This window comes from Lissotriton helveticus, chromosome 5_1, assembly GCF_964261635.1.
Source record: "Lissotriton helveticus chromosome 5_1, aLisHel1.1, whole genome shotgun sequence".
Taxonomy (NCBI): domain Eukaryota; kingdom Metazoa; phylum Chordata; class Amphibia; order Caudata; family Salamandridae; genus Lissotriton; species Lissotriton helveticus.
Genome location: NC_136065.1, coordinates 590437152 through 590460216, shown reverse-complemented (window position 1 = coordinate 590460216; position 23065 = coordinate 590437152). Strand labels below are relative to the sequence as shown.

The 23065-nt window shown below is 41.7% G+C and overlaps 1 protein-coding gene across 1 annotated transcript in view; it reads left to right on the top strand.

Moving 5' to 3' along the window:
* The first annotated feature begins 17611 nt into the window (after window positions 1–17611).
* Window positions 17612–23065, top strand: part of CSGALNACT2 (chondroitin sulfate N-acetylgalactosaminyltransferase 2) — a 264875-nt gene continuing 259421 nt past the window's right edge. Inside the window, exon 1 of the mRNA XM_078642940.1 lies at window positions 17612–17816. The gene's annotated coding sequence lies outside the window, so the exon portion shown is untranslated. The remainder of the gene's footprint in view (window positions 17817–23065) is intronic.

The window sequence follows — 23065 nt, the reverse complement described above, 5'->3', positions numbered from 1 at the left end:
TCTCTCTGGGTGGCCCTGTGGCTTGTCCAAGGTGTGGTTTAAAAGAGGCCCCGGATACTCATATGTTCTTCGACTGCCCCCAGCTGAAGATCTTTTGGGACTCTATTAGCAGCAAACTTTCATCATCTTTTGGCTCAAATGTAGTGATTAATCTTTGCATGGTTATTTTTGGAGTTGTGGATCAGACTCGAAGTCCAGCAGAGAACTTATTATTTTACTCCATTCTGGCAGCTTGAAGAGAAATCTGTAAACATTGGAAAGACGTTCCATGATTGGTGTAACTCTATTTTATAGATTTCGAAATTAGACCTTGCCTGGGCTGGGAAGAAAGATAAAAGAGCTTTTTGGCATTTGTTGGACTGGACACACTGAACCTGGGTTTTTTTTTTTTCCCAGGTCCGATGATTACACTGTCATGGTTTAATCACTCTGCAATGCCCAACTACCTGTTGGCATTAGCTATGATAACAACTGCCTTATTGGTGTCATCTGTCATTTGAGCAACATAGTTGGTTTGTTGGGAATGAGTCATGCGTTGCTGATGGGAACTGCTACCACCATCCGCCTGTCTTCCCAACCAGTTTCCACTGAGTCAGCACGACTATACTCAATGTGCCCCACTACCTTCTTCAGCTGTTTGGCAGCCAGAAACCATGAACGTGGATGAGGATAAAATAAATAAATAAATAAATACATGGATGATAAATAACCATTTAAAGCTAAATACCCCAAAGACAAACGTATTACTAGCGGACAGTGACAAAAATACCATACATATGGCCTAATGAACACAAGGCCCCTCAAACAATGTCAAGAGGAGTCACAAATCTAGGGGAAACCATGGATCCAGACCCATATTTGATACCACATGTTAACAACGTAAAACAGAGTGCCTTCTCGACAATAACATTATGTTGCATCCTTCCATACCTTGGTTACCAACAGAAACTGCAAGCCATCCTCACACTTGTAATCTCCAAGCCTGACAATGCGAACAGCCACACCCACATTCTTAATACACAAACTACAGCTCATCTAAAATACTGCTGCAATATTTCTTCCCTGCATTCACCCAAGGAACACGTGACTACAGTCTTGCAATCACTCCACTGGCTATCTATGGGAAAGAAGGCAATGTTCAAGGCACTTTGCATTCGTCACAGAGCCTCCAATGGAAAGGACTGCTATACTTACAAGCTAAATTTGAGCAACACAAGCAAATCAGGACTTTGCACTCCAGCTTGCACCTCTGATCATACCACCTTACCATAATAAATATGTAGGAGGCTCTGCTTTCTCAGTACAGGCCACCAATTTTAGGAATGCCCTTCCAGCATTGGAAGTATCGAAGAGCCTATACACTTCAGAAGACAGTTGGAAGCATGCCTATTTCAAAGACACCTTCACCACCAGACATCCCTGCAATAGAACTTAAAAAGATGGTTGCACCCTAAAACTCAATCTTCAGCTTACTGGAAACAACTGGACCAGCAAAATATTTTTGGTAGGCAAGTAAATTAAGGCGAGATGACCTAAGCTTCACCAGGGTATTGTATAATTATGTAGGCTCATCCATAACATTTCTTGCCCACACTAATACTCATACCATAACCATAACACTCAGCAATCGGTAGCCAACTGTAACTTACATGCCTTATCAACAAATAAGCCTAAGGTGTGCTTCTAATTAGGAATTAGTTGCATCCCATAGGGCACACTGGTAAGCGAAATCCTTCATGAAGTTTCAAACAATAAAGTTCATTCAAAATGCTTTAGTTGATTCTTTACGTTTAGATTTTATTCCATCGATTTAGAAATTAATATCATTTCTTCATTCATATTTGAAATTAAATTCACATTCTCAATATTGGATACAATGCATTTCGGGCCAGTGCCCTTCATCTGGGAGCATATCTACAATTGAAGTAACATAGCTGATGATTAATACATTAGGTCATCACAAACCTGAACATGAACATCTGGACAATGTACAATGGTGCCTACAAAAACAATGTCATGCTTAGTGAAAAAAAGTGTCAAATTAGATGTGCGCGACATGAAGTGAGAAACGTGGTTTATCTGTGTGAGTAAACATCCCACATAGTAAGGAAAAAGGCTTACTGAATCGCGTTTTCGTGATTTCTCCTGACTTTGTAAATGATGATGTTTGTAACAAACAGTTCGGTTCAGTATTATGTTGTAGATTTCAAAAATACAGCGGGTTTTGCCGAAGGTAAGCGGTACTTACAGAAAAAGATAAGCGTCTTGCGTAGAATCGGTTCAAGCTCGCATCACGGCTGATGTCGGAGCTTCCTGGTCGTTTGTATATATGGGCGCCCATAGGTCGTTAGCGTGTCACGTGAATGGGATCATGTGACGCGCCCGGGTGTGTTATAGAGGTAGAGAGCAGGCTAACGCGGATGCCGGAAGTGGGTGTTCGAAAGCTATGTTGTAGTCATGACGACAAAAGGGGGTTAGGTAAAAAGACTATGAATGTGTGATGTAGGTAACAACATGCGAAATACAAAGGTTCTACTGAGTTAATGATAGTAAAAACGAAAATTAAAATTAAAAAAATAAATAAAGTGGTAAAGTATGATGACCATGGTGTAGTGGTGAATTGATGGTCTAGTGTGTGATGTTATGTCCACACGAGAACAAATAATGGCAGAACATAAGGTCCCATAGGACTAGTAAATTATTACAGATAACAAGAAAATCCTATTCGATCATTCAGTCCATTCGGTTTAATTGCATTCAATTTGTAAATCCAGTAGTTTTCTCGGCAAAGTAAGTACTTGTTATTGTCTCTGCCCTCAATTTTCTGTATGACTTCCAATGCCATAAATTTTAACTGTGAGATGTTATGATGTTTCTCAATAAAGTGCGCTGCCACCGAAGATTTTAAGTTGCGTGTCCTGATGTTTGATTTGTGTTCATTAAGGCGTGTTTTAAGTTTGCGTTCAGTCTTCCCTACATAAACTTTACCGCAAGGACACTTAAGTAGGTAAATGACATTCGTGGTATCACACGTTGCTGTAACATTTAGACAAATTTAATTTCCTTTCATTGGGTGCATCACCTTGGTACCCGGAATTATGTTGTGGCAATTGTTGCAATTAGCACATGGTTTCGTACCTTTTGGTTTGGTTTCTGGTTGGTCTGTGGTTTTCAGAATTTCTCCTATATTTTTGCCTCTTGTATAGGCGAATATGGGGTTGTGTTCAAAAATACAATTGAATTCTTCTTCCAAGTTTAGAATCGGCCAGTGTCTCTGAATGATCTTTTTGAAATCTGAACTTACATTTGAAAACTTTGAAACAATCACTGTCCTTTTGTTGAGGCATTTTGTGGTAGATTTTAGTAAAGTAGTACGGTTTAATGCTTGTGCATGTGTTTTGGCTGCTTCCACAATATGTTGTGGGTATCCTCTTTCAAGAAATCTGGTGCCCATTTCATCAATGCGTTCAATTGCTTTAGTGGGGTCCGAGGTTATGCGTTTGACTCACACCATTTGTGATTTGGGAAGATGTTGTTTTAAAGATTCTTGGTGGAAGCTAGAATAATGCAATAAATTGTTACGATCTGTTGGTTTACGATAGATATCAGTGGAAATGTGGTCTGGGTGTAGTTTAATAGACACGTCCAAAAAAGTGATGGTTTCTGGATTGATTTCCCAAGTTAATTGAATGAGTTGGTCGATGGAATTCAAGGTTGTCAGGGCTTGTTCTAAGCCAGGGGTCTTCAAACTGTGGGGCGCGACCCCCAGGGGGGCCGTGGAGCGATGCAAAGGGGGTCGCGCCTTCACAGTGTCACTTCTGCCCTGGTCTCCAGGGCTTCAGCCCCCCTCCTCCCAGTCTGTGTCTCAGCCCGGGCTGCTGCAGTGCAGCTCGCGCTCCTGGGGCCTTGGCTGGGCAGTGTCTGGAGTCTTATCTCCAGCCCGAGTTTTTCACAGGTCTTTAAAGACCATTAGCATATTTACATGCCTTTGTTAACTGATTACCAAAGCTTAGTTTTTTATGGTTCCAGGGCCCGGGGGTACTGGAACCATAAAAAAACTAAGCTTTGGTAATCAGTTAACAAAGGCATGTAAATATGCTAATGGTCTTTAAAGACCTGCTGAAGCGTTTGAAGAGCAGCGCCTTTCTTTTTTTTAAACACAGAACAGCCACCTTACAAGCAGTGATGGGTGGGGAAGGCATAGCGAGGCCCCGAAGCTAAACACGCTCACATTAAACTATGCTTTAGGGGAGATGGAGTTAAATTGACCAGCAGGAAGTGGTGGTGAGGGGATGGCTAGGAGCAGACAAAGAAATGCGATTTTGGGGGATAGTTTTTTAAAGAAGAAATGACTGCATGTATTTCTGCATTCTAAATGAAGATCGAGTTTGGGGTGAAACAAAAGTGCACATGATCTATGAGTGGAAACTCAGGAAGTGATATCACAGTCTGTTTATGTACCACTAATGCTTGTTGATTGAATCCTGCATTGGAGCCATCCACAGCCTGCGTGCGTGGGGGCGAAGAGTTAGTAAATGAGTGGCACACATTGACTCCAGCTGTGCGGCGACCGCTGTTATCTGAGAGCTGAAAAGTGCCTCACCTGCATTGGGAATTAAGTTATATCATGATCGCTTTTAAGACGGCAGACACTCATTAAATGTGATCCCCCTGGGCCCCCACTCTGCCTATTCCTTACATTTGTATTTTTACACTTACTGCTGTAGTGTGAGAATGCATTTAATGAAAAGAAATATAAAGTTGGGTTGCCAAAAGAAACATGCCTGCTATGTGTTGTTTAAAGATCCTGCAGAGACCTGCTCTTGACACTAAATTGAGTTATAAATAAAAAAGTATGTATTAATTAGTTATGTGACTTTTCTGTCTTTATTCTCTTTAATTATTAGTCATGGATCATTGAGGCATCCCTAGAACACAATTAAAAGTGCTTTCTATTTATCTTTGCTGTTCTAAGTATTCACAGATAAGTGCAAAAAATACAGCTGTAGGTGACTGCTTATTTCTGGGCCATCAAAATAATGAGCTGGTAACCCTAATCATTAGACTGGAAGTTTGTTGCAGGATCAGCACATTATTTATTTCCTCCACCCTCGAACCCTGATTAATGCCATTATAGCAATAGTTATATATGAAACCCTACGCTTCAAGTTTCTGGGAATGCACCCTGCTTTCAGACTACTCACTTCCATTCTCGCCTTCACTTTCACGTTCACCCTGCACTCCCAGCAATCACAATACACTCACACTGATCACAATGCACTCACACTGATCGCCATGCACTCACATCATTCACTCGCTCACCCTGCACTCACACCAATCACCATGCACTCACACCATTCACCCGCTCACCCTGCACTCACAGTGATCATAATGCTCTCACACTGATCACAATGCACTCACACTGATCGCCATGCACTCACATCATTCACTCGCTCACCCTGCACTCACACCAATCACCATGCACTCACACCATTCACCCGCTCACCCTGCACTCACAGTGATCATAATGCTTCCACACTGATCACAATGCACTCACACTGATCGCCATGCACTCTCATCATTTACTCGCTCACCCTGCACTCACACCAATCACCATGCACTCACACCATTCACCAGCTCACCCTGCTCTCACAGTGATCACTGCACTAAAAATGTGCTTGCATTGTTCACTCTGTACCTCACCCTGCAGTCACACGAGCACACTTCTTACCCTGCACTCATGTGACACTTCACTCACCTGTCCCCCCCTTACTGCTCAATCTGTAGCTAACTCAAACAAGGCCATCACTAACCATGCACTAATTTGTCCCACTCTGCACTTCCCGCCGAACCCAAATTCATATGGTCACCTCACTCATCCTGCAGTCACTCCTTTTACCCTACTCTCACAGTGTTGCATTGCTCACCGTGCAGTCACATGGGCACTCTTGTCACCCACACAGTGCAGAAGGTTAAAGTGCCTGGTACAAAGAAGATGTACCATGCACATTACAGAACTGAGTGTGAGTAAACTATGAATAGCGCTATAAAAAAATGAAATGTTTGTCAGACAGGTGCTATAGAGAGATGAGGTGTATTGTTGGTGAGTGGTAGTGAGGGAATTCATGGAGAAGGTGGAAAGACTGTTGCACCGTATGCTAACAGTGCTTGGACAAGCCCTGGCTGGGAGTGTTAACTCCCCCCCCCCCCCGAATTTCGGGTCTAGTGGATACCCTGCTTCTGCTTATTATTTACATTGTAGTGCGCTACTGTTACCAAAAGGTGTCCTGGGGCTAATAACCATCTGCCTGCAATGTGAGAGAGGGATCCGGGGTCGGGAGAGGAGAGAAAAGAGGGATGGAAGGAAGTGGAAGAAAGGGGGTGAGAGGAAAGGGGCATGGGTAAACTGCTTAACTCTGCACAAGACCGCCATGGTTTGAATGCACCCTTGCTGCTCCCGGCCATGGCCAGGTGAGCTTCTAATGTGGCAGCGCGTATTCCAGCAGATTGGGAGGCCCTTCACAGAGGTTGACTAGACATCTTTCTGATGTTAATTGCTGTATTTTGGTTATGAACTGGTACTGATGGGGTGAAATCTTTCCTCAGTATTACTGTGTTTAAAAAAATTCTAAATAATAAATCAATGCTACCCCAAAATATGCAGCATCACAGAACATTATTTACATTTTCTACTCACACAATTTAGTCAAGCCTGTCGCATAATTTGGTCCTCACCATCCTCATAACCTAGAGGTTTAGAAATTTTTGTCAGGAGGGGGTCCTTACGCTTGAAAATGTTGACAGGGGGGTCTCGGCATCCAAAAGTTTGAAGACCTCTGTTCTAAGCTCTCCTTGCTGTTCCTCCAAATGATGAATAAATAATCTATATATCTGACATACATTTTTGTATTGTTACTCCACTCGGGGTTGGCCAGGATGTTCTTCTCTTCATATTCATTCATAAAAAAGATTTGCGTAGACTGGAGCTGCGCAATTGCCCATTGATGTACCTACGAGTTGGAGGTACCACTCGTTTTCATGTTTGAAATAACTCTGATATAGAGTGAAATATACTAATTCCATTAGAAATAGTTGCATTGGTTGTTCAAGGTTCAATTTCAAAATAGCCTGTTCCATAGCTTCAATACCCTCTTAATGAGGGATAGACGTATAGAGAGATTTAACATCTGCTGTGCACAATAATAAAGATTAATTTTGTTCAATTTCGATATCTTGTAATTTTAACAAGAACTCTGTCTTGTCCTTGATGTAGCTCTTCGTAGACTTAACCACGGGTTGGAGATATTTATCTAAGAATTGTCCAACTGGCTCATGGATGCTGCCTCGTGTGGATACTATCGGCCTAGCCGGCGGATCCATAGGGTTTTTGTGGATTTTTGGCGCTATATATATATATTGATGGACTCCTTGGATTTTGTTTTAGTAAGAAAGATTTGGTCTTCTCTTTAATTGTTCCTTCTTGATATGCTTTTTCCACGATGTTTTTTAAATTGATGGAGAATTGTTGGGTTGGATTTTCTTGTAATTTCATGTATGCTACTTGTCGTCCGAAATGTGGTCTCTTAGTTTTTGATTGTACATGGAGGTGTTCATAACAACCAGTGCTCCTCCTTTGTCTGCTTTAATGCATGTAATTGCTTTGTTGTTTCCAATGGTTTTCAAAGTATCTCTGTCCTTTTGCGTGATGTTTTTATATGTCATTTTTTTGTAATATATTCGAGATGTGTCTTGTCCGACTAGTTTCTAAAAAAGATCCAACGTTTTGTGGCTCACCAGAGCCTGATAGGTGCTAGTTGTTTTTAAGCCCATTAGTTGGTCCAGTTGTGTGGTTGGCTGCGGTGGTAATACGTTTTCAAAGAAATTTCTGAGTCTCAATTTTCTTAGTAGTTTGAATGTGCTGACTTCTAACTCTAATTGGTCGGTTTTGCTCGCTGGTACAAAAGGAGGTACCTCTTTGTAATAATTCAACCTCATGCTTTTTAAATCTGTGATCTGAGATATTGATCATAAGTTGTCTTTTGGGGTTGCTTTCTTCTTATCCTTCTTCGTTAAGGTTACACTTCTGGTTTGTGGATGTTCTTTTCCTTTTACCCCTCCTGGGTCGTCTTTGTCGGGTCCCTGTTCTAAAAAACCAGCTCCTGTTGTTTGATCTCTTTGTATGTTATCGGTTTGTTGTATACCGCTGGTGGAAGGATCTTGCGGTCTCTCTTCTGGTTGAGGACCACTCCTGCATGGTCTATTGGATGTGTCACTATCAGTTGAAAATGTGTCGGTATTCTGAGTATACGGGCGATTTCTTCTTCTTTGGGCATATACCTCCGCCCAGGTATATACCTCCCCTAATTTGTAATCTAATGCAACACGGCGGAATTTTCTGATTTTTCGCTCATTGATATCGTTGGTGTGTTTATCCAGTTGTCGGTTTAAGTCGTTTAGAAATGCATCCCATTCTTCCGGATTCATATTTTTAGTTAATTCCTCAGTTGTTTCAGCTATTTCTTTTGATAATTCGGCAAGCATGCTCGATAACTCTTCTATGATCAGTAGTATTAGATCCAAGCTACATTTGTTTAATATGGCATACCATCGTTCTTGAAAACGTTGGGAATTTTTGCATAGTGATGGTTTCAACGCAATCCGTAGGCCCCTGGGTATGCGTAGCGCTTTGTGATATTTGATTGATATATTGGCATGAAGTTTTTTATTAATCTCCCATTTAGATAAATACAATAATTGTTTTATGTTCTGTTCCTTTGTTCTACTCGTGGATGATTGAGCTATGTCTTCATGTATTAACGCATATATTCTGGATGCTTCATAAATTGCGACGGCAAAGGTGTCGGCCCTTGCTTCTGTAGATTTTGATATTTCCTCGTAATTCATATTAATTGTTCTGATTGCTTCGTGAAATGTTGCGTTTGGCGTGCTACCCGTCAATTAGGATAGGAGGAATTGTTGATAAACCTGATGTTTGTTAGCAAGTGCACAGCCTGGTGTGTTGTTGGTTTGTGGGAGGTTTATCTAGTTTGTAGGTGCTCCTATGGTATCGTCTCCTGTCCGTGAGACGATATTTGACTGTAGGCCTATGGTGTGCTTCTAATTAGGAATTAGTTGCATCCCATAGGGCACACTGGTAAGCGAAATCCTTCATGAAATTTCAAACAATAAAGTTAATTCAAAATGCTTTAGTTGATTCTTCACGTTTAGATTTTATTCCATTGATTTAGAAATTAATATCATTTCTTAATTCATATTTGAAAATTAAATTCACATTCTCAATATTGGCTACAATGCATTTCGGGCCAGTGCCCTTCATCTGGGAGCATATCTACAATTGATGTAACATAGCTGATTATTAATACATTAGGTCATCACAAACCTGAACATGAACATCTAGACAATGTACAATGGTGCCTACAAAAACAATGTTGTGCTTAGTGAAAAAAAGTGTCAAATTAGATGTGCACAACATAAAGTGAGAAACGTGGTTTAACTGTGTGAGTAAACATCCCACATAGTAAGGAAAAAGGCTTACTGAATCGAGTTTTCGTGATTTCTCCTGACTTGGTAAATGATGATGTCTGTAACAAACCGTTCGGTTCAGTATTATGTTGTAGATTTCAAAAATACAGCGGGTTTGCCGGAGGTAAACGGTACTTACAGAAAAAGATAAGCGTCTTGCGTAGAATCGGTTCAAGCTCGCATCACGGCTGATGCTGGAGCTTCCTGGTAGTTTGTATATATGGGCGCCCATAGATCGCTTTGAAACTTCCAGTTCGTTTAGTGATTTCCGTTGCAAGGATCTTTGGTCGTCAATGGTAGGGCAGATAAAACACGCGGCTGATGAGAGCTGGACCTGTAGCAATTACCTAAGTGGGCAAGAATTGTTTCCTTAAGAAAAGATCAACTGACTAGGGCCAGAAGTCGGCTGAGGCCACTACATTTTAAGCTTGTTTAATTCCCCACATCTGTATCTTGTGCGGGAGAACACGACGCTGTGATTGTGGGCAGGTGGACTGCGTATCCCAGAGACTTCTTCCTGGTAGGGTGACCAGACGTCTCGGATTTCCCCCTTCCAGTCCTGTTTTTTTTGTGGACTGTCCCGGCGTCCCAACAGTTTTAGTTAAAACAGACATATTTCCCGGTTCTGGGGAGAGTGGCGTGCACATTTGATACAAATTGTTTTGCCCTCGATCCAAATACTGTCTTACTGTGCTACAGTGTCACAGCAGGATATAAAGAGGGTTATGTCAGAATCTGAAATGACCCTCAGTTGACACCCAAGCTACACCTGGGAATGAAGGAGAGGGTCTACTGTTTATACCATTTTTGTTTGGATTGTGGGATGTGGGCGCAACTTTAATGCTATCTCGCCTTAAAAAAGAAACCCAGTATGTTTGATTTTGGTTGCATACTGTAGCAAAGCCGGCAAACATTTTTCATGGATCCATGTGCATCTCTCCAGGTTATATGTTGTAGGCCCGCCTGTACTTTTATCAATGTCTTTTTAAATTTGCTTTTGGCACTTTCAGCTCTCTGTGCACCTTTTATAGGTGCAGCCCAGACTAATAGGATTTTAGTGCTGCCCAGCACTTCAACAGTTGCGCAGTGACTGGGAACAATGTGAGCCACCGTGTTGGGACATGCCGAAACAAAGGTTGCCACTCTAGGACCACAAAAGTGAAAAATCCTTTCAACCCTGCTGTCCGCTTTGTAGAAGAAGAGAAATGGCTGTAGACTTTTAGAACAAAGGATTCTACATCCATTGAAAGTCCATTAATAGCTTGTTTAGCACAGTTATGCAGGATATGGGCAGAACAGTTTGCAGGCAGAAGGTCTCCATTTGCTCCATTCAAATGCTGGAACAGAATGATGTCGTCCATAGTCAACACTTGCGTTGTCCCCACAGTATGCCATGACGTGCTCCATTTTCAAACCATGGTTATTTAATTTTGTTGTGATCTGTTGTGCAATAGCTGTAGCAGTCTCTGCTGCATCCTCGTAGAAATCCAGCAGAGTGTAGGTCACACCGGAGGTGAAATTAAAGTGCAGCAACTAAAGTGGATAGAGTTTAATGTTACCTTTGTTTGAGGCGTCACTGCAAACGGAAAAATATCCATCTTTTAAGTCTGCTTGTGCTCGCTGCAACGATAGAGGTGCAGGCACATTCACAGTGCTGCTCGAGGCCTTTGTGCGGCCACAAGATGCTTCCATCGCTATGGCTGAGTCGGGATACATTACTTTGCTTAGCTTGATGCCACAATCCAGGGAGCGGTAGGAGATGTGATGCTTCACAGCATGGTACACCAGTCACCTCTGCAGCTATGACCTAAAATGTAAAAAAAAAAAATATATATATATATACACAAAAAAGGTATAAGCACGCACAGAAAATCTCCATTGGTGAAGAAAACAATGACCACAATGGGGCTTAGAACTGCAAATTTAAACTAAAGTGTCGGCTGGTAACCCAAAAGCAATTATGACGTGCTCTTAATATAAACAGAGTGAGAAAAGCGCGGTAAAGGCAACCTGACTTGGTAAACACTGCTGCACATTTAAAGAAAGTAACAGAAAATTGTTAGATGCTTCGCCTATTCAGTTTGGGAGTCTTAGAGTGCGACAAAGCAAGAAGAGTGTAAAAGAATTACATAAAACCCATGTCACATTATGATGAAGCAAGCAATTACTTACTTTGGATACTTCTGACTGGAAGCTTGGTTGCAGGTAAGATGAAATTGTGGCACTCAGTATGTGGAGTTATGTTTGGATGCGATGACACAACTTGTGCATGCTACTATCACGCAACATAGTTAGGCCTAAACATAATACTCGGACCGGAGAGTCAGCCGTCTTTAGGCTGATCTGGTCACCGGGGACTGAGGCATAGGAGAAGCACAGCATTTGTAAAACTGAAATGTTTAAACTAACTTAAACAAACGTGGAACAAGGAGTCAGAGGCGGAAAGTTTTCACCTTAATGGTGCCAATATATCTTAAAATATTCTTAAATGAATACTGTCTCCTGTTTTTATGAAACCTGCCCGGGTTCTGCAAACATTGTCTGATCCTGGGCATGTGCAATTTCTCTCCGGATCATCTTCATTGGCTTAGGTTATAAATGCTGCCTTCCGATTGTTTTTAACTTTGTTAGTCGGGCCCCATGACAGCCATGTCAGTCATTTGTATCCTTCAGGGCTACTGGTCCCTTTACTCGAAACACTATTTTCTTTCTGTGTCCCCCCACCCACGCCCCCCGCAGTCTGTGATTTTTCTCCCCCCCATTCATGCCTTTTAGCCCGCCCACACCCCCGTTTCAAATGCAATAGGACTCACGTAAATGCGAGTTCTATTGCATTGCAAATGCTTGTTTTTAAAGTATTGCGGACTAACATGTGCGCGCTGCCTTACATCTGGCGCATGCGCCAAAAGTCTCCCACTCCACGAGGAAAAACAGGAAGTGATCTGGACAGGAGGGTGTTTGGTTTCCAGCGCTCGCGCACACCAGTGGTTTAATAAACTGACTGCGAAAATTATGCCAGCCGATTAAGATTTTACGGTCCACCTACGGATAGGCTTCTGGCAGAAACAGAGGCTAACTTCAAACTGGGAACATATCCACTCAGAAGCACACCTGTCAGCTATATAGTAAGACGGGTCAGACAGATACGGTCTCTGCACCTCAGAGGCACGCGTGGACGACACAGCTAATAAGCACATCAGAATTTCAGACAGCGCATTAAGACTGGGTGAGGTGCCAAAAATTCTCCAATCCTAGGTCATCGTCTACATTTCGAGTTGTGCCCACTCCAAGAAAATTTTCTGCCATGGGATTGGCCAAAATACGACCCGGAAGTACTAGGGCGGACAGAGGTACAGCAGGATCTTAGAGGTCTCTACTGGCCAAAAGTGAGTCAATAGTTGAAGGGCATGTTTATTGTATAAATAACTTCTACAATTATTCACAAAAGGTACTATGTTTTTAGCTACTTGATGGTCCAAGCATAGGCTAATTGGTGGTTTTGATTTATACTTTCAAAAAAGGTGTCTTACATATAGCGACTCTGAGCACAACGTAGGGGACCAAATGGTCTAATTCCATAAATCAAAAAGTAAATCGCCAGGTTGAAAATACCAAAAAAGTTCATCCAAAGTTCAGGTTTTTATTCAACCAAAGGTTTAAAGGTGTTGAATCATTGATCAAAGGAAAGGACCTTTTCCTCTGCGGCTCCCCGCGGAATTCAAACCACTATGCTCTTTTTAGTAATCCCCTGAGGAAGGGCGTGGCCCGAAATGCATCGGGATGTGTGATCATCGTTTAAAATTGTTTCCAATGAAGGATATACGTTATTGATTATGTTTTACTTTGATCGATGATTCAACACCTTTAAACCTTTGGTTGAATAAAAACCTGAACTTTGGATGAACTTTTTTGGTATTTTCAACCTGGCGATTTACTTTTTGATTTATGGAATTAGACCATTTGGTCCCCTACATTGTGCTCAGAGTCGCTTTCTCCTTGTTGAGAAAGCAAAGTATTAGTTCCTACGGATTTTGCACTGCCAGGCCAGACAGTGTTTCACTCTAGCAGCACACTACAACTTTTCACTTTTCATCACTTTGTGATTTATCAGGTTGTGCGAGTTCCTTCCTACTATAGTCTTACATATAGCCCCATGAGCGAAGGGTCTGTGGTTCGAGATTCTTCGGGGTCGTGGGGACACTGCCAGGGGGTGATATCCGCCACAGTTTATACCAACCTGTGGGAGCGAGAAAAGATCTATTAACCCTTATTTTTTTCATAGCGGTAACTCAACAGAAGGTAATGGACTGCTTTACATGAGAACGCATTTGTTTATGGTAGGCACAGGGAGACAAAGGGATTTTCCCAGAATAGCAGAATGTTGGGCCGATGCCGAAACTTGAACCTGGTTCCCCAACGTCAAAGTTGGCGGCTCTGGCCATTACGTCACATCCTCGCAATCGAGTCCCTGCATTGACCCAACAACATACTATGATTCTGGGCAGTTGTATTTTGGAGTGCTTTACACAGGCACCAGTTACCTTTACAGGGACACATCCTCTCTGGATGTTTATCTGCGTTTATATTATTTCGTAATGAGGCATCTTAATGAAGAAAGCTGCTAAAGTCTCCTTACACAAACATCCATTTGATTCTTACCTGGTGAGCTCCCTGCTTTCCTTATCCCTATCACACCAGACCTACATTTTAAAGCGTCCCGATGCTTCGCTTAGACACAAGAGGCTTTATAAATGTAACCAGGTAGCGCTCAAACCAAGTGCAAGTTCGTATTTTTTAAATTACATTTGCTATTACAAAGGGCTTCAGTATGAGTGGTAAGGAAGGGCATGCTTGAAGAGGGACGTGGTGGTGGTATGGACGTTGTTTGTGGTAGGGTGACCAGATGTCCCGGATTTCCCGGGACTGTCGCGGATTTCAGAGTACTGTCCCAAAGCTTTTCTTCATGTTAAGTACATCTCGGTTTTTAGAACAAAGGTCAAGTCCTCCTGCAAACCAAAGCCCCGTTGAAAGTTCTGCTCATGTTTTCAGAATTTTTACAGGCACATCTAACGTTGGAAATAATGTATCTGCCTCTTCCAAGCAGTACAGGAGAAGGCCGGCTGCATGCTCAGAGGAGACAGAGTGGGAGGAGGGCAGGGGGCTCAGGCTGGCGATCCTGCCATAGGCACGCATTTACATAGATAACATAGCGAAATATATATTTACACACACACACACAGGGCTTTAAGTGGGATGGAAAAACTGGGGGGTCTCGCAAAGTGGCGTGACCAACGTAATTAAGGGTCCAGGGCTTAAAAGCACCCAAGCTGAAAATCTATGCTTAGCTTCTCAGGTTGCCACCCGACTGGCAATTTGGAACTTCTGTCATTACATCCAGGTATACAATTCAGCAAGTAACACTACCCTTACAACAAGCCAGTACTATTGGCGTTGTCAATGGGTTTTAGTTGCACAACATGAATAAGCAATAGCCATGGCTTCGTAGTATAGCATATTGAAAATGCTCCTGTTTTGAAATGATAACACTATAAAAGAACAACTCTCCTTGAAATTCACATGAGACAGTGAAGGGACCAGTCTCATCACCTGCTTTTTAGAACTGCTGGTGCTAAACACCGGCAAGACCAGGCCCACTTAAAGTGTGTGTGCGCGTATAAAAATCAGAACAGGCCAAAAATAGAAGTACAGGGCTAAAAGATCAGAAGCCTTGAGAGCGCTGACATTTACACTGACAAACAGCCATGAACACCCCTTTTAAAGGTGTACTGACACGGAGTCTCGCGCTCTGCATCGACTTCCTTTTGAATGCATTGGACCGAAGAGGTAACTTGGAGGGGCGCATTAGAAAATTATCCAATTGTAGGTATATATTTACCTATTTTTTTTTATATATTTTACATTTTGTCTATTATACAGTGCATTGATAAGTGTGTGTATCCATGTATGTAGATATAGAGAGATTGTAGGTAACCACAAGGCAACCGGGTGCTGTTAATTTATAATCCACTTATTCCTGTTATGTAGTTGATTGTTAACTGTTTGAGGCAATTCTTGAGCCTCTGTTTACACAAAAATTGCTTACATAACCTGCTGTGGAATGGGAAGAGATGCTTGTAGGAATAGGGAACAGCTGTACCATCTACAATGCCTTAAATTACAACTAAGAAATGAATGGAGTGATTGCTTTCAAAAGCCATGCACTCTTAAGGTGCTATGTCAAACTCATCAAGTTGTTGCCAGGAATAAATGATGAAAATGTGACATAGCGTGACATTTGTGATCATGACGAAGCGCTTACACAGTGATATATTTATAGCTTTTCCCTGCATATTAACCAGCTGAAACGCTTCATTAAATTGCCATCAGGGTGCAGCTGCCATCAGATATCGCTGCTTGTTGATTGTCAGCTTCACTAAATCCAAACTTTTCTTTAATTTGGGATGGTAGGGGCAGGGGAGATGCACATACGAAGAATTACAGAGACCATTGTAATCAGAGCTTACAAGGCTTTCTGCAAGCTTTCAGTAAAAGCATGAAGATCGGTACTGGGGCACACAAGCACGGTGGCCTACACACAATCTGTTCAAGTATTTAATTAGGGCTGCTAGATTTCACCACAGGCCGAACTCCACTGAAGTCATGTTAAACCTCTTAGTTAGTACAGCCCTGCTTCTCTAAAGATCATCAACAGGCATGCATAAAGCTTCTTGTTTGATGAGGTCAGCTCCAGTTGTATTTACTTTTTTGACATTCAAAAGGTGCCCCTTTAAAGCTGGCTCTTCCTAATATAGGCAACAGCTCCTCTGCACTTTATTTACTCTCCCCATGGGTGTGCAAGTTTACTTTATATTAGCCATTAAACTACCTCATGGTATAAAATTTTAGAGGGGGCTGTATCCGATTCTTTGTCAGAGCGCTTACACAGTGACACCTTTACAGCCAGAGAGATCTACATTGCACTACTATGCGATAATATGCTGCATCACTAAATACTTATAAGGTCACAAAGGCGAGACCGATTGCATTGCAAATGCTTGTTTCCATACTCCGTGCTAAAACAGATTGGATAAAACCTCTGTGTTATCAGCCTCTTAGCATTTAAATAATAAGACATAGGAATGGGAGGAATTTACTAAAAATGTTGAGGGGGGCAGGTTCTCGTTCTTTAGGGAGTAGACCTTTTAAGGACAGCCTATAAAATGGTGTTGTCGTAATCACACATATTACTGCTTTACAAGTTACATAATTGAAAGCAACCCATTAACGAAGGTCTTGTAAAGATAGTGAACGTACGTCTCATCTCTCCCATGGGAATCTCTCCAGGGAACGCATGCACGTATATCTAATAAGTAAGTGTACGTGAGCCAGGAAGCCTGTCCGAGTTAATATTAACATTGTGGCAAGGCATGAGTCAATTTCAGCTGCAGGATGGACCTGTGTCTTTTATTCATTTTGTTCCAAATGTACATCTTCTTTTAAATATACCACGAGGGGCAGTTTAATCTCTGTAGAAGGGATGTGTATTTATGAAGTGATCTGCACCTGGGACTTCTCATTTACAACATGCGGCTAGGCGGTGGAGTAGTGAAAATGAGTGGTAATCGGTGCCGTTCACTTAAGATAAAATAACGTTTTCAGGTTTTATTTCCCACGAAAAATTCTCTAGTCAGACAGCCCCAAAACAAGTTTTTCACCACTGGACACAACCTTGAATGCCTGCACGGAGATTCATCTCGAACACATACGTTTCCTTGTGTAGATTTCACAAACACCGTGATTGATTCCCCTTCAGAAGACTATGCCTCAGTCTCTGGTATCCGGAAAGAGTGAGGCATAGTGAACATACACTGAAAATAAACGCACATCACGCTTCATGAGGCAAAGAAAGCAGCAACTAAACTTACCGATCACCAGGCCAATAAGAACACTCCTGCAGTGTACTAAAAGCTCTAGGATTGGCTGGCGGCTTTCAAGCCAATCCTAGATCTCTTTGTTTGTTCACCATAGCAACGATTGGAGGAACGGTTGGTGATAGAAAGGCACATGATTGGCCCAACAATTGGTCACCCAACAGCAGGTAAAATTACGGACAAATGACATCCGTTAAAGAAACCTTCACGGACAACGGACAGACGGCCGAAATTACGGGCTGTCCGTGGAATTTACGGACGGTTGGTCCCCCTAGATTGGCATCTGCATTGCGTGAGAACCGTAGCCGCCGAACTCGAGCTGCGGTTGGAGCTGTGCCCTCGGTGAGTAACAAAGGCTGCTGTTAGTTCTCGGGCTCGTGTTTTGAGTTCAGAGTTATCCTCTGTGAAATGTTTACTTGAAGTTCCTTTCCCGCATGGTGTGCCTGGCGTGCTGGTTATTAAATAACATGCATTGCTGTCGCCTGACATCAGCTGCTGTCATTTCTTCCACATGGTCTGGACACTCTACAAGCTACTGGCCTTTGTGAGCACGACAAAAACACAAATACCACCACTCTTAAGTAATTGAGAGCCACTCCTCGAGACAAGTAGCACAACAGACAAAATAAGCACACTTGGCGCATACATTCTTCTATGGGTCTTTTACTGTATCTCTTACAACACTGTACAGGTTTGAATAGAGTGATTCATTGCATGGCTGTGTAGGAAAGCGAGACTAAAGGCGTGCTTTGCTTGTACTGCAATTTAACTTCAAGGTGGCATGCATTATTCTTTTCATTCATGAGTGGATTGTTGTTGTAAACCTCCGAATTAATTGTCAATCTATCCATTGCCGCTTCTTCTTCAGTACTTGCTCCCTCTGATGCGAGATTTGTTCTGGTTTCTGATGTCTAGAATAAATGTGTGAACTGCATAGATCACCCTGTTCTGGTAGTGAGCTTTATCAGTTAAATAAACCTACTGTCCGGAATATCACCTTATTTGGCAGTGGGGGGGGGGGGGGGTTTATGTAAAATGTGGGTAATTAGCAATTGCTAGATCGGTAGAAATATCGGGACAAGTATGTGAAATGAAAATTGGCGTTTGGGGATGTACTTTCGTCCAAAATGTGTCCCTACGTCCATTTCTGATTTAAACATGCATTTCTAATTAAAATACAGAATAAAGAAAACAATGGAATCAGACAACTAATAATAGTGCTTTAGGTCTCGCAATGGTTAAGAAAATAGCTATGTGACCACATGTGAAATACTATAGTAGATTGAGTCTAAGCGCTACCAAAGCTTGTGGCGTGCCAATCAACATTTTGTTCCAGAAGGAATGTTCAGCTCATTGAGCAGTTCCTACAGGATAGCATGGCTTCTAGATGCTTCTACGTTTGACATGTGGGGAAATATTATAGTAAATTGCCTAGGGTTGCACATTTTCGTCATCAGATCACATCTGGATTATCAGCTTGCATCATTGTTACACTCAACTGCATCCTAGTGTAAGGGCTGCCGAGGTAGTAATAAAGGATGTATGTTTTAATGCAACAGTTCGAACATACTGCAGATCGTGCATGCTCCCAGCACAGCGGTCCGTGCGCCGTCCCAGCTAGTGAATGAGTGGTCGCCTTAGCGTGCCAGGACTTCTTCCCCTGCTTTCCGCTGCACACTGATATGTTTTTGTTCACATCTCTGTGGTTGTGGTTTGTAGAATTCCAGGCACCGGACTGTATCGTTTTACTTTTGATCTTCATGTTGTGTGTTCCTCTGATCTTTTTTCCAGCACTTTTCTTGCACTAAAACAGAAATTCGACGGATTCGCTTGTTAAAATGTGAGAACTATTGCACTTTGTTCATGCATTTACCAGGGTCTCGGACCAACTGTCATTTGAGCGGCAATGCCCCTATTTCTTTGAAAAGAATGTCATCCTTGTTGATTACGCTGTTTATGCAAAACGTCACATCTACAGAAAGCACGCTTTCCCTACGGAGTTGTTCGGCTACAACACTGATGTTGCAGCAGAAAGGTCTTTATAAAGTCGTGAAATTTCAGGATTGTGAATGGGGTGTAATTCATGCTTCACTGGTAGATGATAATGCTCGCGCCCCACACCGTTTCACCTATGTTCCCTCAAATCCTTCAGCTGCACAGGGAGATGGCAGAGGACCGGACATACATTACGACCGTACACAATTGAACAATCCAGTAATACTGTAAGGGGCTTTGGGACCACGTGCATTGACCTCACACAGGCATTCCCACTGTACTTTGAAGTCGAGGGACGAGGCCGCATGTATTAGGACTTTGTACTTTGACTCCACCACTATCCTACCACTCCCTCCTTATCCTGATCCACCACAATAAAGCCCACATCCCAAATCTTGCACCCACATTGTATAAAGTGTGGCCTGGCCTAGGTTTAGTGTTTCTTTAGGCACCTGTCGAGTTCTGTGTGAAAAGGAGATTATTTCAAATATCTATTACCATTCTGGTTAGTTAAAAAAGTTTCAATAATAAATGTAATATAGTTACTTATTTTTTTTCCTTAATGGCTGATTTCTGGCAGCAATTTTTCCTAAATTTTTCGAAAGACTCTTTTTTTTCTCCTTTATCAGGGATACATTCCCTTTAGCATCTTATTTATTGCGTTTTAAACATGTCATGTAGGGCCAGTGCCAACCTGCTCTTCCCCCTTTAATTTGTACTGTCACATTTTTGCTCTTTATCACTCAATACTGATATTAACAACTTCCTCCACTCTACCATGACTGCTGTGTGGTTCTTTCTATCTGTTTCCTCCTTCTCCTTCCTCTTTTAGCATGCAAGCTAGATTTTCAACGCTATAGGCAAATGGTGTCAATTTTGACTTTTTTTAAAACTCTTTTTCACTATCTCTGGCATTTACTTCCAAAGCTTCAAAACCATCTTCATATGTACAAATATACAGTATTGAGTTGATTGACAAATCGCACTACGATGTTACCAAAATTGTCATGGTCTTGGTGAGGAATAATCCGAGCCTGGCAGCCTCTACTCTTGCATGAGACTATCTTGGGGGTCTAACTGAACACTTCTTGCATACTTCCTCCTTTATAAAGTTAACTGGGGTTTTCACACACTTTATCTACTTCTGCTCTTCTCTTCCACATAAACAATCCACCCTCCATTCTTTGACTACATTTGAAATGCAATAACTTTGTTGCTGCAAGCTCCTTCTCATCAACATATGACCTCTTTCTCTTGCAGTGTTGATATGCTTGTACTTACAATCTCAAGTACTGCAAGTTGCTCTTTCTGGGAAAGTGTGGTACCCCAATGCTTAAACACGCCATTATATCCTGCCTCTCCATCAAACCCATTTACTCCAAGATTTTTGCAAGCGTTTAAAACCCCTTCAACCTTTTTGGCTTCACCATACAGAAAAGCAACACTAAAGAAACATCAGCTTTCCTACACTCTGTCTGAATTTCCACCCCACAAGACCCCACAATCATAATTTTTGACAGTTCAGAGTGTCTTCTTGAAGCCCTCCCAATGGCTTTGATCAATTCTCTTTTTTTACGTCCATTGATAGATCCTGCGTTACTTCTATGCAAATCTAAAACGGTAGTGGACCATTCAGGCCCACTGGTGAGATAACTTTGATAAAACATTTTTCATGATTGCTATTAATAAGCAAATATTGAATCCTTTATCTCTTTCAAACATCCTCAAACATAGAATCCCCCAGGGCTCTGCTGTAACACCTCTTCTATTCACTTTTGGCTGACTGCCCCATATCTCTTTTAACTGACATGCTGTTGAAACACAACTTTGGATTGCATGTTGCCGAGCAACTATTACGAACTGGAAAGATCACATAACATTGAGGTGGGGGAACTATACCTTTATTGGATACCGCTAAACACCACATCTATCTAACTCCCAATCTGCCGAAATTGTCCTAGCCGTTTCTCAACTGACTAATCAAATTCCACAGACATTCAAAGATGCACAAGATGAGAAACTAGCAGAAATATTTTCACGAGGCATGTAAAACATTCTGCACACTATCTAACGTCCAAGAGTAAAAACATTTGCATGTGCTCAGTGATCCTTAATGGAAAAGATGTAACTACTGACAAGAATGCATAACATTCCTCTGAAATATCCTGACAATCTCTCACATGATTATATTGCTGTTCAAAGCTGGGTTATAATAGACTGTTGTCAGTCGAGGTCTAAAACGTGGCATTCTTCTCAACATCTCTAAACCCTTTGCCGTGGTGCTTTTCACACTGACCACCTTCTGCACTGGTTCTTATGGTTCACAAATTGGGTGCTTGGTATGGTGATTCTCCGATCACATCAGTTGCCACTTAAAGTCAGAACAGGCGCCATCTTGCCAAAAAATCACCCCCTGAGCTGAAGTCCACTCCAGAATTACCAATGTGATCTACTCATTGAAGTTCTTCTTCTATTTCATATCTAAGTAATTTTGAAACTTCCTTCTTACAACCACTTCTGGTCACCCTGTCTGCTAGTTAGTGCAACAATGCTTTTCAGAACCAGGTGCAACCTCATCTTCCACCCTGCCTTTAACGATGACATAAAGTGCATTCCAGACCAAATCAATTGATACACCCGTGTAGGTCACTAATATCCGCCAACTAGAGCAAAGTATGATGTCCAGAATCAAAATAATCAACCTTGCAAGTCAGTCAGGCGTTCATTTGGTCTCAAAGCAGTTTTCTGGGGTAAACAGTCGTTACAACGCTATTTTTACATCGCAGTGCCTTTACCACACAAGTTTTTTTACAACGTGTATGCCTTTACCACACATGACTTTACCATGCATTTAAGGTAGTTATGGGGCGTCTCCCCCAAAAAGATTAAAAGTGTGTGTGTGTGTGTGTGTGTATGTGTGTGTGTATATATATATATATATATATATATATATATATATAATATATAATATATATATATATATATATATATATATATATATAATCTATCCCAACAATTCCTCTGTGGACAGATGAATACTCGGATTGCACTCCTGCAGGTTTTTGAAATTTTTCTTTTCCTTTTTTATCCGTTCATAAACGGGGCTACAGGCGATATAGATCAACGCGTTTCGGTATTACCCAATACCTTGATCGTGATCACGGTATTGGGTAATATTGAAACTCGTTGATCTATTCACAGAGGAATTGTTGGGTTGTATGTAGCAGTGTGGTTCTGCCACGGGACTCTGCACCCACAGTGAGCACTGCCATTATCCGATATTTTTTTTTTTTACTTCTCTTACTAATACCTTAATTAGTCTAATTGCGTGGTAATGGCATGAGTGGTAAAAGCATATGCATGCAAGAAAAATGCTTTGTAAAGGCATGCAATGTTATTACCTGCGTTGTTCTGTCATACAACCATTTTCTGGTGGTGTGTCAGGATGCAGTTCTAGGTTTTTCATTTCAAACCAAAGTGTTTGTCATTTGGTGCTGGTAATTTATTCATTAACATGTGATTTTGTTGTCTGAAGGTATTTTGGAAGGGGGAATCTAATTAACTGCTTACGCATCTTTTTAGGCATATATATCATT